This window comes from Drosophila nasuta, chromosome X, assembly GCF_023558535.2.
Source record: "Drosophila nasuta strain 15112-1781.00 chromosome X, ASM2355853v1, whole genome shotgun sequence".
NCBI classification, from domain to species: Eukaryota; Metazoa; Arthropoda; class Insecta; order Diptera; family Drosophilidae; genus Drosophila; species Drosophila nasuta.
Window position 1 is genome coordinate 23,728,988 of NC_083459.1, and position 13,554 is coordinate 23,742,541.

The following is a 13,554-nucleotide window of genomic DNA, read 5'->3' on the forward strand; positions in this document are numbered from 1 at the left end:
CCTTTTCCAGCGTGTATACGCTTTTGTGTGACGAGCATTTTAGCTGTGACTTTGACTCGTTGCAATGCACTGTGAAGTGCAGCAATATATGTATAAGCGAATACATCGTAATAAGAGAATTAAGTACTCGATAGCGAGTGTAGCAATTAACGAGTAGATTGGATCTAGTAAACTGTAACGAGAAAAAGTCTAACGAGTAAAGTGTAACAAGTAAAGTATATCAAGTAAAGTAGAAGCGAGTAACTAAAGACACAATTAACAAAAGTAACTCGTTAATGAATGGATTGAGCAACAGTATTAAAGATTAGCAAGTGTAAAAATTAACGAGTAATATGTAGCGAGTAGAGCGCATCAAGTAGAAGCGAGTAGCTAAAGATGCAATTAGCAAAAGCAACTTGTGAGCGGTATTAACATCAATATGTATTAATGGTTGGAAGGTGAAACAATTGACGAATAAAATGCAACGAGTAGAGCGCATCATATAATAAAAGCAAGTAACAAAAGTAATAATTAAAGTTTGTTATAAATTAATTTTCCAATTAACGAGTAACAAACATAAACGAGTAACTTAATTAACAAAAGTAATTCGTTGATGAGAGTACGAAAAGGTAGTAATGAGTAACCCCAGCAGTAGTAAAAAAGTAACAATTAAAACTAAATTAAGTTACAATTAACAAGAGTAATTTTATGATGAGGTTAGAATGTGAAACAATTGACAATTTAAATGTAACGAGTAGGGCGCAGAACTATTTTCTTTAATAACACAGGTAACAATTAGAAAAGGGAATTTTCTATCAATGACAGTTTCCATAAACGAGAAGAACGTAACGAGTAGAGTGTCAAATTAACAACGAGCAATAATAACAAGTATTAACGTAAAACAACGAATAATAGTAATTTGCGAGTATTGAATATAGACACAGCATATTAGTATTAAGCAACGAATAACGAATGCAAAGAGTAACTGTAAAAACAAGTGTTAACAAATGTAAGCCAATGTGTATGAAATTAACAAAAGTGTCGAAAAAGAAAAAATATTCTACTTAAAATTCAACAAAGAGACCAAAAAGTGAATAGGAAAAGTAACGAGTATAAAATACATCGAATTGCAGTTAATGTTAAGAATGTCAACCTTCAAAAGTCGAACTGTATTTAAGCAATTTGAATTTCTCTACGCATCTGCAACTTGTTGCTGACTCCTGGAAAGAGTATTAAGCTGTCGTTGTGTTCGAGACACGCTCGTTTATCTTATTTGTTTGCTGAACAAACGGCGCTGATTTTATGCGTTTTCCTGTTGATGTAGCGTTCGTCGCTGCCGCTGCTGCTGCTGCTGTCGCTCGAGTTGTTGTGCCTAATTAGGAATTCACATCATTTTTTATTTGGGTTAAAATTATTCAAAAGTGGCAAAGCATTTCAAGGACCGTTCCCAGCTGCGTCTTCAAGACTTGGCTTTTTTTATATCATTTTTTTATACACGAAATTTCTTCATTTTCTACTTGTTTTTCTTTCATTTTATGTACTTTTTTTTGAGGTGGTTCAGTGGGTTAGAAGTGGAAACGTGTTGTAACTAAATCTGCGTGCGGTTGAAACAGTTACGGGAGCTGCAGTAGCTGACCAGAAGAGGAGAGCAGAGAAGGGAAGTGAACAGCTCGTTAAATGAATGTGGGAAGAGGGAGAAAAAAGCGAGAAAATAGGTGGAAAATTAAACATATTAAAAGTTTTTACACCTTTGATGATGAATTTTTGTGAGGCGGTTGCGCGCTGCAGCAGCAACCCTTTTTCGATGGGTTGCCACCCACCCATCATCCACTCGCACTTAACAAACTGTCGCGGTTGCCCGGGTTGCCTGAAAGTAATAAAAATGCAATTACACGACTCGCTCTCGTCCTTAAGGATACGGATGCGGATGTGGCGTTGTCTCCCGTCTCCCGTCTTCATCTCCTTCTCCTTCTCCTTCTCCTGACTGTGGCTGGCCGGAGAGTGGCCTCCAATTTGATTCACTTCATCAGCAAGTAAACCGACGCATTAAAAAAATATTCACGTTCAACTTCAGCTGCATGCAAAATGAGGCGAAGTAATAAAAAAATAAAAACGCCAAGTCCTTAAACAACAACAACAAAAAGGTGCACACACACAACTTGGACTCTATCCAAAAAAGCAGCAGCAACAAAAAACAAAAAAAACAGCGAGAGAGAAACGAGAAAGAGTTGCCGTTAATGAAATGCGCTAAAAGGGTTTAGCCTGACCTCAAAGTCAGCTCCAACCTCAACTTTAACTTCCACTGGCAACCAAAAAGGACATGTGAGACGACGGCAGCAGCTTGAACCAAGCTGTGTTGAGCTGCTGAGCTGTTGAGCTGTCAACAGGTTAAACAACTGCCACTGCAATGACCAGTCAGCCAGCCACTTGGCCGAGGAGCCAACGACAACATTTGCATTTCAAACAACGATTAAAAGCAACGACAAGCAAGAGTGAGAAGCGACACACAGAAAAAGAGACTCTGGTTTACTATGCGTATACTCTATATCGCGTGTCAACCGAAGAGTAGCAAATGAAATGTAAAAAGACTAAAAACAAACAGACAAAAAACTGACAACAAGTATTTATAAGCAAATACAAAATCACATACAAAAAATAGCAAAATAAAAGCAATAGAAATTTAATTGCAATTTGAATATATTTTCATTTTATTAAAACATATAACTAGTTAACTATTTACATAATATTATATTTATTATTTATTTCAAACATTTATTAATTTATTTCAAACATTTCCCATTCCAGATTAACAACAGTTCATCATTCCCGATTCGTCAGGCAACAATCACATTACAATATTCAATGGCTCAATTGAATTCCTATTTGTATTTATATTTGTATTTGTATTATACATTATATTTCATAAAATAAATAAACTATAAAAAAAATTGAATTTTAATGGATTTACTTATCTGTCAGCTACTCAAATTCTAAATTTGAAATTGGCGCCGTAAGTTCGCTAAAGTTTGAAAAATGTGTAGCATACTTTGAGGATGCAATTAGCAAATTTCAAAGATTGGCGCGCTGCAGCCGGCTGCAAAAAATGATCAATTTTTATTGCATACTTTGGGGGTGATCCAATTCAAAGCGACATTGTGAAAACGATCAATAGATGGCGCCACTCCACGTGCTGTGCATCTGCTTGCTGCTCATTTCTGTTCGCCTGGTATTTCAGCTGCTGACTTGATACTTTTTGACGGACGACGGTGGCATCGAGAGGCCAACAACAACATCCTCAATAGTTGTTGTAGTTGTTGCTATAATTACTTATGCTGTAGTTGTTGTTGTACGGATTACATTTTTGGTCGGTAACATTCAAATTTAAAATTTAAAATTTGCGCTCAATTAAAAAAAAATTGTTGCCTACTTTGAGGGTGCAAAGAGGACATTTTTTAGAAAACATGCTATATCTCAGCCATATCCTGTCACATTTTCAAAGGACACATATTTTCAGGATCACAAGGATCAACTCTATCGATTGGCATTTAACACTTTTGATTTTTCCCCTCCGTTGGCAAAATGTAAAATGCGTAAATTAGAAATTCAAGGATAACTCGGGAACTACAAGGACGATCGGGATCAAAGTTGGCAGGATAATAGTCCTGTCGAATACCCTTCGATTGACACAGGACTCGCCAGGATCAAAAATGATATGGCCGATATATACGCTATTTTCAGTAAACATTTTATCTAAGGTCCTGCAAGGACATTCGTCCTTACCAATCAGTTTGTCTTTATGAAAGCAATCCTTACGTCAAAGGACATCACGATCGTCCTTTAAATTGTTGAAATACTATAGCTTTTGCAATTTTTGCCTGTGTTTGTGTCTGTGTGTGTGTATGTTGTGTGCGCTGCGAGCTCCAATTTTGGATATCCAGCCATCTAAAGTACCAGGCGAACAGAATCAGCAGCAAGCAGACGGTGATCAAAGCGACCGGTAAAATTTGAATTTGCAAATTTAAATTTGGAATTTTAGCGGCAGATGGTAAAAGTTGAATTGCTTTGGGGTCCGTTCACCGATTTGGATGATCGATAGCTCGTTGAAGTCGCAATGATCTGGTCTATTGATTTCGATAGATCGATATCGATTAGCATATATCGATAAGTTCGATAAACGGTAAGTTTCTTAAATTTTGAATCTGAGCGTAAAAATTAAGAATCTGGTGACTAAGTGTAACGATCTGAAGTCCCAAAAATCGATAAGGATTAACAGTTATCGATAAGTTCGATAAACGCTTTTAAATTCGAGCATAAAAGTGGAATAGGAGACGGCTAAGTCTACCGATCTGAAGTACCAACAGCTTTGTTATCGATTACATGATGTCGATAAACGATAAATTTACAAAGTATAAACTTGTGACTCAATTGCCTGATCGCTGACATTTGCAACTTAATTTAATTCAAAAACATGTTTTGTTGTTTAATATCGATAACTACATGCTTAATAGTTACATACTTAAAGTAAAGTTAAAATAAAACATTAAAATGATTAATAACTAATTTTATCATGTTCCTCGGTCCTTTATAAACGGTCTTCAGTCGCATTGTGTTTCTTCTGTGTTTGAAGAGAGATAATGTGATGCATCATCTCAAATTATTCCAGTAACTGAAAAGAAAGAACATCGAAAGAAATGTATTTATTTATTTTATTTAAAAAGGTTAGATGTAATTTATCACTTGATGCAAAGGTCTTCAGCTTTGAAAGAAATGGAATAATGACAGTTCTTAATTTAAAAATAGGAAAAGAAATTGCCGCCCCCTAATGAGCGGACACGTATCACTCGCTATAGGCAACATGCTTGCCGCTGTCACTCAGCGAGTTTTTGAGACTGACGTGAAATGGAAATAATTACACAAATGTTATGCAACAGCTTTCGCTTTTCACATTTGGACAAATTAACACACAATTTTTTTTTTCTGCCCCGCAGATTGAGAATAAGAGGTGGACGGAGGTGCTCTTGCACCCCTCGTCACCCCTTGTCACACATCCTGGCCCATATCCTGGCTCATATCCTGGCCGCTTCGTTATATCCTTCGCGCTATTCGCGGTCGCGTTTCACGTTCATGTCGCCAGCGTTTGACTTCCGCTTGACATTGTTTGATTGTCGTTTAATTGAATTTAATTAGCATGAGGCGCGGCAAGGACGAATTTTTCTCTTTTTTTTGCTGTTTCTTTTTGTCATTACGTGTTTTTTTTTCTGTATTTTTTTTTGTGCGTTGTCGATTGTTATATGACTTTTTGGAGCGGGGTCTGGTCAGTTGCTGCTTAGTTATTAATGGCGTTTTAACTTTTATGACTGTGTTTTTTCATTCACTGACAACAACTGCGTTGTGACCGCGATACGCCGAGCATAATTTGAAGCTCACGAGTAAGCGACGATACCCTGTAAAGTCACCTACGTAACACCTACGTAATGTGATTGTTTACATCATTTGATAATGCAATTCTTTCCATTATTTTATTTCAACTGAATGTTCTTGTCAATCAATATTTTCTCTATCGGTAGCGATCTCCACCTATTTCTTTTTTTCCTCTATAGTCACTCTTAACTCTGTACATTTTTCCTCTTTTCCCCCCTTTTGCTGTTTCTAATCTTTATCTTAATCACAGTGTTTATAATTATAATGGTTCTTATTAACATAAATATAAATTAAATTTCTCAATATTTCTTTTTTTCCTATTTACTTTTGTTTCTATATATAATATTTTCTTTTCTTTCATCTATTCCTGATACTCTCTTGGTTGGTGTTTATACTTATGTAATTGAATATTAGTATATTAGCATATTTGTATATTAGTATATTGGTATATTAGCATATCGGTATATTAGTATATTGGTATATTGGTATATTAGCATATCGGTATATTAGTATATTGGTATATTAGTATATTGGTATTTTGGTATATTAGCATATCTATATATTAGTATATCGGCATATTGGTATATTAGCATATCGGTATATTAGTATATTGGTATATTAGTATATAAGTATATCAGCATATTGGTATATTAGTATATTACTGTATAATTATCTTATTATAGTATTATTATTTGAGTATTCTATTATATTATATAATACAAACATTTTCAATTTGAATACTAAAAATATCTATAGGGTATGCTGACGTCGAGCACAGTTTGCAGCTCTCCTATATTTTTCCTATTTGTGGCTTTTTTTCACATTTCTGTGATAACTTTTTTGTTCCCTCCCGTTGCATAAGTGGACGCTTAGTAAACCTACAATTTACATTTGTTTCGTCGCTGGGAAAGCGCTGCGGTTTGTTGCTGCCTCTGACTCTGTTGCCACAACCAAGCTGCAACCCCCCACCTCCCGTTTCCATTCCCCCTTTCCCCTCTTCACCCATGAACCAACTCATGATGAGTCCACTTAATGCTGAAGTGCAATCGAGGCTTCAATCGAGCCTCAGCAAATGCAATCTCTGACTCCAACTTCAACTCCAACTCTGACTCCAACTCTGACTCTGACTCTATAGATGCCTCAATTTATATGCTTGCAACTTGTGGCAGGTGCGTGAGTTGTGTTTGCATTGCATATTTACAGCGATTAGCGATTTAAGTTTGCATTTAAATGCAGCAACTTGAGTCGCAAGTTCGATTTGTGCCTCGATTTACGCTTGCCACGCAATTTTCTTGTTAGCCAACTCTTCGAGTGTGTGTGTGTGTGTGTGTGTGTGTGTGTGTGTGAGTGTGTGTGCCACTCCTCGGGCAGTTGCCACTTGCCACTTGCTGTTGTAGTTGCCACTTGGCACCTTGGTGACTTAACCGCACAGCGAACGCACTAAATGAAGCTTGGCACGCACCAACAACAACTACAAATGTGTGTATGTGTGTGTATGTGCGTGTGTGTGAGTGTGTGTGTGTGTGAGTGTGTGTGTGTGTGAGTGCGCGAACGGTGTTTAAGTTTTAATTGCTGGCAATTAAAAGTACATAGATTCACGCAGATATGCATACGCCACGCACACAGCGAGAGAGAGAGGGAGAGGGAGAGTGGGAGAAAGAGGAAGAGGAAGACAGACAGCGAGTGTGGCTGATAGATTAATAAACAGACCTCGAGAGCTGCAAGTGGGTAAAGATGCGATACAAGCAAAGAGTGCATTAGTTAAGCACAGACCAAGAGACAAATGAGAGTGAGGGATAGGGAAAAAGAAAAAGGGAAAGGGAAAGAAAGAGAGAGAGGGACAGAAAAGATGTAAGAGAAAGCAAAAACATTGAAGCGAAAATATATTTACTGCAGATCCTCACCACCTCAACACTATGTTTTTCACATTTAATTATTATCGCATTATTAAAAAAAAAAAAAATGTTTCATTAAGAAATATCGATGTATGTATGTGTCTGGTATATACCAAATATTCCATATATTTGGTATATCCAATACATCATTAATACAATATATGAATCTGGTATCCCAAATTAACCAAATATCTGGTATACTAAATCTCCAAATATCAAACATACTGTATATACAACCAATCTGGTATAAGCCACATATCTGGTATATAACAAATATACCATATATCTAATATACTTGAAAAATAAAATATTACCATATATTTGGTATATAAAATATACCATATATACCATAAGTCTGGTATATCAAATATACCATAAATACCATAATTCTGGTATATACCATATCTCTATAATGGTATATTTGGTATATAAAATATACCATATGTACCATAAGTCTGGTATATCAAATACACCATAAATACTATACTTCTGGTATATACCGTATCTCTATTATGGTATATTTGGTATATAAAATATACCGTATATACCATAAGTCTGGTATATCAAATACACCATAATTACCATACTTCTGGTATATACCATATCTCTATAGTGGAATATTTGGTATATTTGGTTTATAAAATATACCATAAAATATACCACATATATCAAATACGACATAAATACCATACTTCTGGTATATACTATATCTCTATAATGGTATATTTGGTATATAAAATATACCATAAAATATACCACATATATCAAAAACACCATAATTACCATACTTCTGGTATATACCATATCTCTATAATTGTATGGAATCCTATTCACAAATCTCCATTTTCTCAGCATTTTCATTTATAAGCATATGCATATTATTATGAGCCACATTTAAGATTATTCAAATAAAACATTTTAAATTGGAAATTAAATTACGCTCATATTTGATAATATAACAATGGTTGCTATGCTTTATGTTATACTCAATCTAGACGCATAAAGCTAAGTTTGCCTCAAAATGAGAGAAAAGCTAAGAAAAAGGCAATGAAAATGAATTTAGAAGTTTAGCGATTAAAGTGTTGTTAAATTAATGATAAGTAAATGCATATGAATGATGGCTATGACAGAAGAAAGTGAGGAAGAACTAACTGGGAGAGAGCAAGAGAGAATGAGAAAGAGACAGAGATAAAGATAGAGAGAAAGAGCAAGAGATAGAGACTTTGTGTCGCGTTAATCGAATGCGAATGTTTTTTGGGCACATGAAGTGTTGTGTTAATGTGTTTGTCGTCCGTTGTGTAATTAAAGCACAGCCTTGAACTAAATATTGAAGATGCTCCCCAAAGGGAAGCTCAGCAGTGAGACAGAGAGAGAGGGGCGTGGGGAAAAGCGGAAGGGGAAGTTGCGAGTTGAGAGTTGAGAGAGTTCAGAGAGCTTGCCACAAGTTGTATTAAAAATTGTGTGTTGCATAAAGTGCGGCGGCAACTTTGGCTACAACACTTTCACACTTTTGAGGCTGATTAAAACGCTGGCGAGACCGAAAGAGACAACGAGAGTGTGGGAGAGAGAGAGAGCGAGAGAGGGGGAAGCAAAGTTTTTGGGCAAAAAGCAAAAGGCTTTAACACACAGCGAGAAAGAGAACGCATTGCAAAAGCCAAACAAAGTTTTTGTCCTTGAAAAACTGAGCAACTGAGTAGGAGTAGGGAGAGGGGCAGAAGTATTAAGGGGGAAGTAGAAAGAAGCAAGACGAAAGAAGAAGAAGAAGCAGAAGCAGCCTATGGTAAAGTCTAGTGTCTAGTCTGGCAAAAAGTATTTTTGTGCCTTTTGCATTTCGCATAAAAATGCGTTTGCTAATTTCATAAAGTGTGTGGCTGGGAGGGGAAGGGGGTTGAGAGGTGGCAAACTAATTGCAAAGCAAGAAGAGAGAGAGAGAGAAAGGGGGGGAGATAGAGATAGAGACAGAAAGAAAGAAAGAGACAGGAACAGAGTCTCATTAGCTTTGCTTCAGTTAATGCCAAAAGTGAACGCCAGCTGCCGGAATGCTGCTGCTGACTGCACTCTGCAATCCCCCCCGCTTTCCCAACCCCCCTCTTCCCTCTCACCACTCCTAACCCTTCCCTTTGTGTGTCTGGCATCGCAACAGTCGCAATCGCAGTCGCAGTCTCGCTGCGTGCGCGTTAATCATCATCGTATACGCGTAATTACAGAGTCAGCACTGAATTCACTCACCCCTTTGTAACCACTCGGTGACTCTGACTCTGGCTGTAAGCCTCGACGAATGGCAACAGGAATATTAAAAAGACTTTGCTCGCCACCGTCGACGACGACGTCGAAGGAGTTGAGACGCTGAAAGTCGCGACAACTTCTGCCTAAGAACGAGAAAGTCAGGCAGAGGGAGAGAGAGAGGGGGATAGAGAGGAAAAGGGAGAGGGGAAGGTAGTGCAGTGGCAGCTTTCTGTGCTGTGCAGCAACCACAAATGCCGCTTTTGTGGCCTGACTTTTGAATGAACTCCTTTTCTGACGCTTTTCTCCATCTCTCTCTCTTTCTCTTTCTTTCCCTCTCTCTATCACTCTGTCTCTTTTTAACTCTCCTCTCTTAATGTTGTCCTGACCACGCACATTCTTATTATTAACACCAACAATCACAACACGATTTTAGTTCGCTTTTCTTTCGCTTTTCTTTCCGGCTTCACACACAATTTTACTCAGCTCTTCTCTAGCTCTTCCTCTTGCTCTTCCTCTTGCTCTTCTTCTTTCTCTTTGCACTGAGACAACTTTATTTACAGCGCCGTAAAATACACACAAATTCATTTATGTTTTCTTTTTAAATTTGTGAACAAAGCAAAGCGACCGCAAAGACAACAACGACAAATTTAAAAAGGCAAAAGATAAGTCGTCAAATTTATGCAAAATTCATTTTATAATTTAAGACTGTGAATATTTGCGGAATATTTGCCACTAAATTCTAGCTCAATTTAAATGATTTAACAGCCAATCCCTAGGAAGCTAATTAAACTATTATTTTAATACTTTATGACATATTTTTAATGACATGTATTTAATAACAAAGTTAATTTATTCACACTTGTACACAGAATGAAAAAAACGTGCTAAAATCAATAATAAAATCTTGAATCAAGATTAATTATATGTCAAAACTCAACCTAAAAAGTCTATTCTTAAATCAAGATTTGCAATCTACTTTTCAATCTAGAATGAAACATTCTTCAATCAAGATTTTCAACTCAAAAACACATGTAGCATACAAATCTTGATTTAAGATTGTTTCAACCTAGAAATCTTATTTAATAGATTTTTCTTTTTAAGATCGAATAAATCTTAAATCGAGATTTATTCTATCTAGACATTTTGCTCTCTGTATAATTTAGTGAAATTTATCAATTTAATTTCAATTATTACTGACAAGCATACAAATAATAAAACTTATTTTATTATTATTGTTTACAGCGGGTGAAAGTTTAATAATAAAAATAACAAAAGCTATAAGACATTTATAAACGGGAAGCAAATATTGACAAACACAAACACTAAAGTAGATTTTCAGTCACTTTTTTGTCATTGTTAATACAAATTGCAGGTGACCAAAGAAATTAGCATAATTTCATCACTTCCATTTAATTAATCATAGCATACTTTTAAGCGCTAATATTCTGTGAACCTGTTTTGGGCAGAATACTTCAGAGTATAAAGCCAAATATACTGAAATATACCAAAGGCTATGTTTTGGTATATCAAATACAAAGTGAATATAAAAAAAAATAAAATAAAAAAAAAATATTCCGGATATATCGATATAACAAATTAATATATCAAAAAGAACCAAATTATACCAAAAAATCATATTCGGTATATCGATATACCAAAATAATACTAAAACATACCAAAGATTATATTGAATATATAGATATATATATATTATATTGATATATACATACATATAGATATACCAAATTAATAAACCAAAAGGGTATTTGATATATTAATATACCAAAAAGCCCCAAATTACACCGAATGCTATATTTGATATATTGATATACCAAATTAATATACCAACAAAAGCACTCAATTATACCAAATGCTATATTTTATGTATCGATATACCAAATTAATATACTAAAAGAATACTAAAATATGCTAAAGGCTATAATTGGTATATCGATGTACTATAACGTTTCAAATATACCATTTACAATTATTTCTTATATAACTTCTATGTGCAATATTCTGTGCTCATAATCAAATTTTAAGAATGATCTAAAAACTAGCAATGGAAATGTAGCTAGAGCTCAGAATATACCAGATGGTTAAACCAAAGAGAAAACTGAGACACTCCAATCAATTTATGAGGTGTGTCTGCTGCATACATTTCAGTTGGAGACAGAAAGTTATAATAGGGTAGAACCCAATAATATAAAAAGTGTTTTAAATACTCATTTAAGCCCTGTAGTTATTTTTGTGTGTTAGTTGTTGCAGCTATTGTGCTGCACTTGGATTGAATAATGGCGCAGTAGTCGAATGCTAATCTCTTGGCACATTCAACAATTCAATGAAGCCTGAAAGTGTCAAGCGACGGAGAGAGATAGAGAGAGAGAGAGAGCAGGAGTTGATGAAGTCGAATGGAGTGGGAGAGAGTGAAGCAAAGAAATTGCAAAGCAACAGCAAACGCGACAACAAATTCAGTATTTTCCAAAGGCACAAATCCGCCACAGAAAGGAGAGAAGGTAAGGGAGTGGAGAGGGGAGAGGGGAGAGGGAAGAGTGGCGAGTACAAGAGTGAAAGAGAAAAGCACTTAACTCTTAAAGGCGAAATGCTTGTAAAATTTAAGCCCTACTTAATTTGCGATACACTCGTAAACAATTGCCCAAGGCAACTCGGTTTCCACTTGTCACCGAGAACGGAGAGTAACGGGTGGCATGCCACAACTCATTCCCCTTCTCCCGACGTCTCACCCTTTCACAATTTTTACTAATTTTAATAAAGCGCCGCAGACAAAAAAGCCGCGACTTCAGCAGCAGCAGCAACAGCAGCAGCTGAAATTGAAGTTGTGCCTGCTGAGCAACTCGATATCCTGGCTAAGACAAAGGCTCACATCAACAGGAAACCGCAAGGCGAACGCACGGACAAACTCCCTCCCCTTTCGCCCCTTTCCCCCACTTGCCCCCTTCCCATAGACTCGCGCTCTTCAGTCCTTCTTTTTTCGGTTCAACCCAAAAAATGTGACGCGCAGGCGACATTTGCATGGCGTTCGCATACAGCTAGCTTTCCTGACTTGGGGGAGGGGTATAGGAGGAGAGGGGGCTGGGGGTAAGAAGGGGTTTCGCTTTTCTTATTTCTCATTATGCAGTGGCAACAACAACGAGAACAACTTCGGGAGTCTGTGTCTCTATGTTTTCCTGCGTTCCTTGAGCTGCCGTTTTTAAAATGGGGAAAATGGAAAATGGAAAAGCGAAGCAACCGCCGTTTGTGGCACGCATCAGCGGTGTCTGCCAGTGTGTGTGTGTGTGTGTGTGTTGTGTGCACTGCTGGGAATTTAACCCATTCAGTTCCATTCTCCCCTCCCGTCCCTCACCTCTTTGTGAGCTGCCCCGTGGATTACTCAATTAATTTAATTATGCGCTGTCAATCATTTCGTTGCCTTCGTTGCCGCCGCTGTTGCTGTTGCTGTTGCTGTTCCTGTCTGTGCTCCCCTCTCCCCCCTCTTCTACCCCCCTACCATACCCCTTGTGTTCTACAGCCAGTGCTTTCTTTTTGGTAGGCCAAAAGAAGTGAGTGATTCGCTCTTGTTGCCACTTAATTTCTGCTGTTCCTTCTTCTTGCCAGACAGCGCCCAGTCTTCCACTTCGCTCTCCTCTGTTGCTGTCTGCGATTGTGTGCTGTGTGCTGTGTGCTAACCCTTTAAGGACACCACAAGCCAGCCTAGTTGCTCACTCCTCACTCCCCACTTCCCCTCCTCACTCCTCACTCCTTAGCTCATCCATCATAGAGCAAACGCAACCGCGTCGAAATAAGAGAAATCATTTGGCGTTTTTGCATTTTACGCAAAACTTTCCCTCCCTTCCCTTTCCCTTCCCTTTCCCTTCTCCACTCTAAGCTGATGCGTTTCGCATGCTGATCCTGTTCTGTCCTCTATCCTCTGTCCTCTGTCCTCCCCCCCTCAGTACTCATCGTCTTTGCTCGTCATGTTGACTTTTCCATTTGCCTTGGCAATTTTCTTGCAACTGGCGTTTTTTCTTCTTCG

The 13,554-nt window shown here is 37.2% G+C and overlaps 2 long non-coding RNA genes across 4 annotated transcripts in view; one reads left to right on the plus strand and one right to left on the minus strand.

The window, feature by feature from the left end:
* Nucleotides 1-2,903, plus strand: part of LOC132796226 (uncharacterized) — an 86,291-nt gene extending 83,388 nt beyond the window's left edge. For both annotated transcript variants that reach the window (XR_009633525.1, XR_009633523.1), the window contains exon 7: nucleotides 2,785-2,903. This is a non-coding gene — a long non-coding RNA (uncharacterized LOC132796226). The remainder of the gene's footprint in view (nucleotides 1-2,784) is intronic.
* Nucleotides 2,904-4,293: 1,390 nt separating this feature from the next.
* Nucleotides 4,294-13,554, minus strand: part of LOC132795092 (uncharacterized) — a 56,465-nt gene continuing 47,204 nt past the window's right edge. Inside the window, exon 4 of one of the 2 annotated variants that reach the window (XR_009633416.1) lies at nucleotides 4,294-4,645. This is a non-coding gene — a long non-coding RNA (uncharacterized LOC132795092). The remainder of the gene's footprint in view (nucleotides 4,646-13,554) is intronic. The other variant, XR_009633415.1, reaches the window with a different exon arrangement.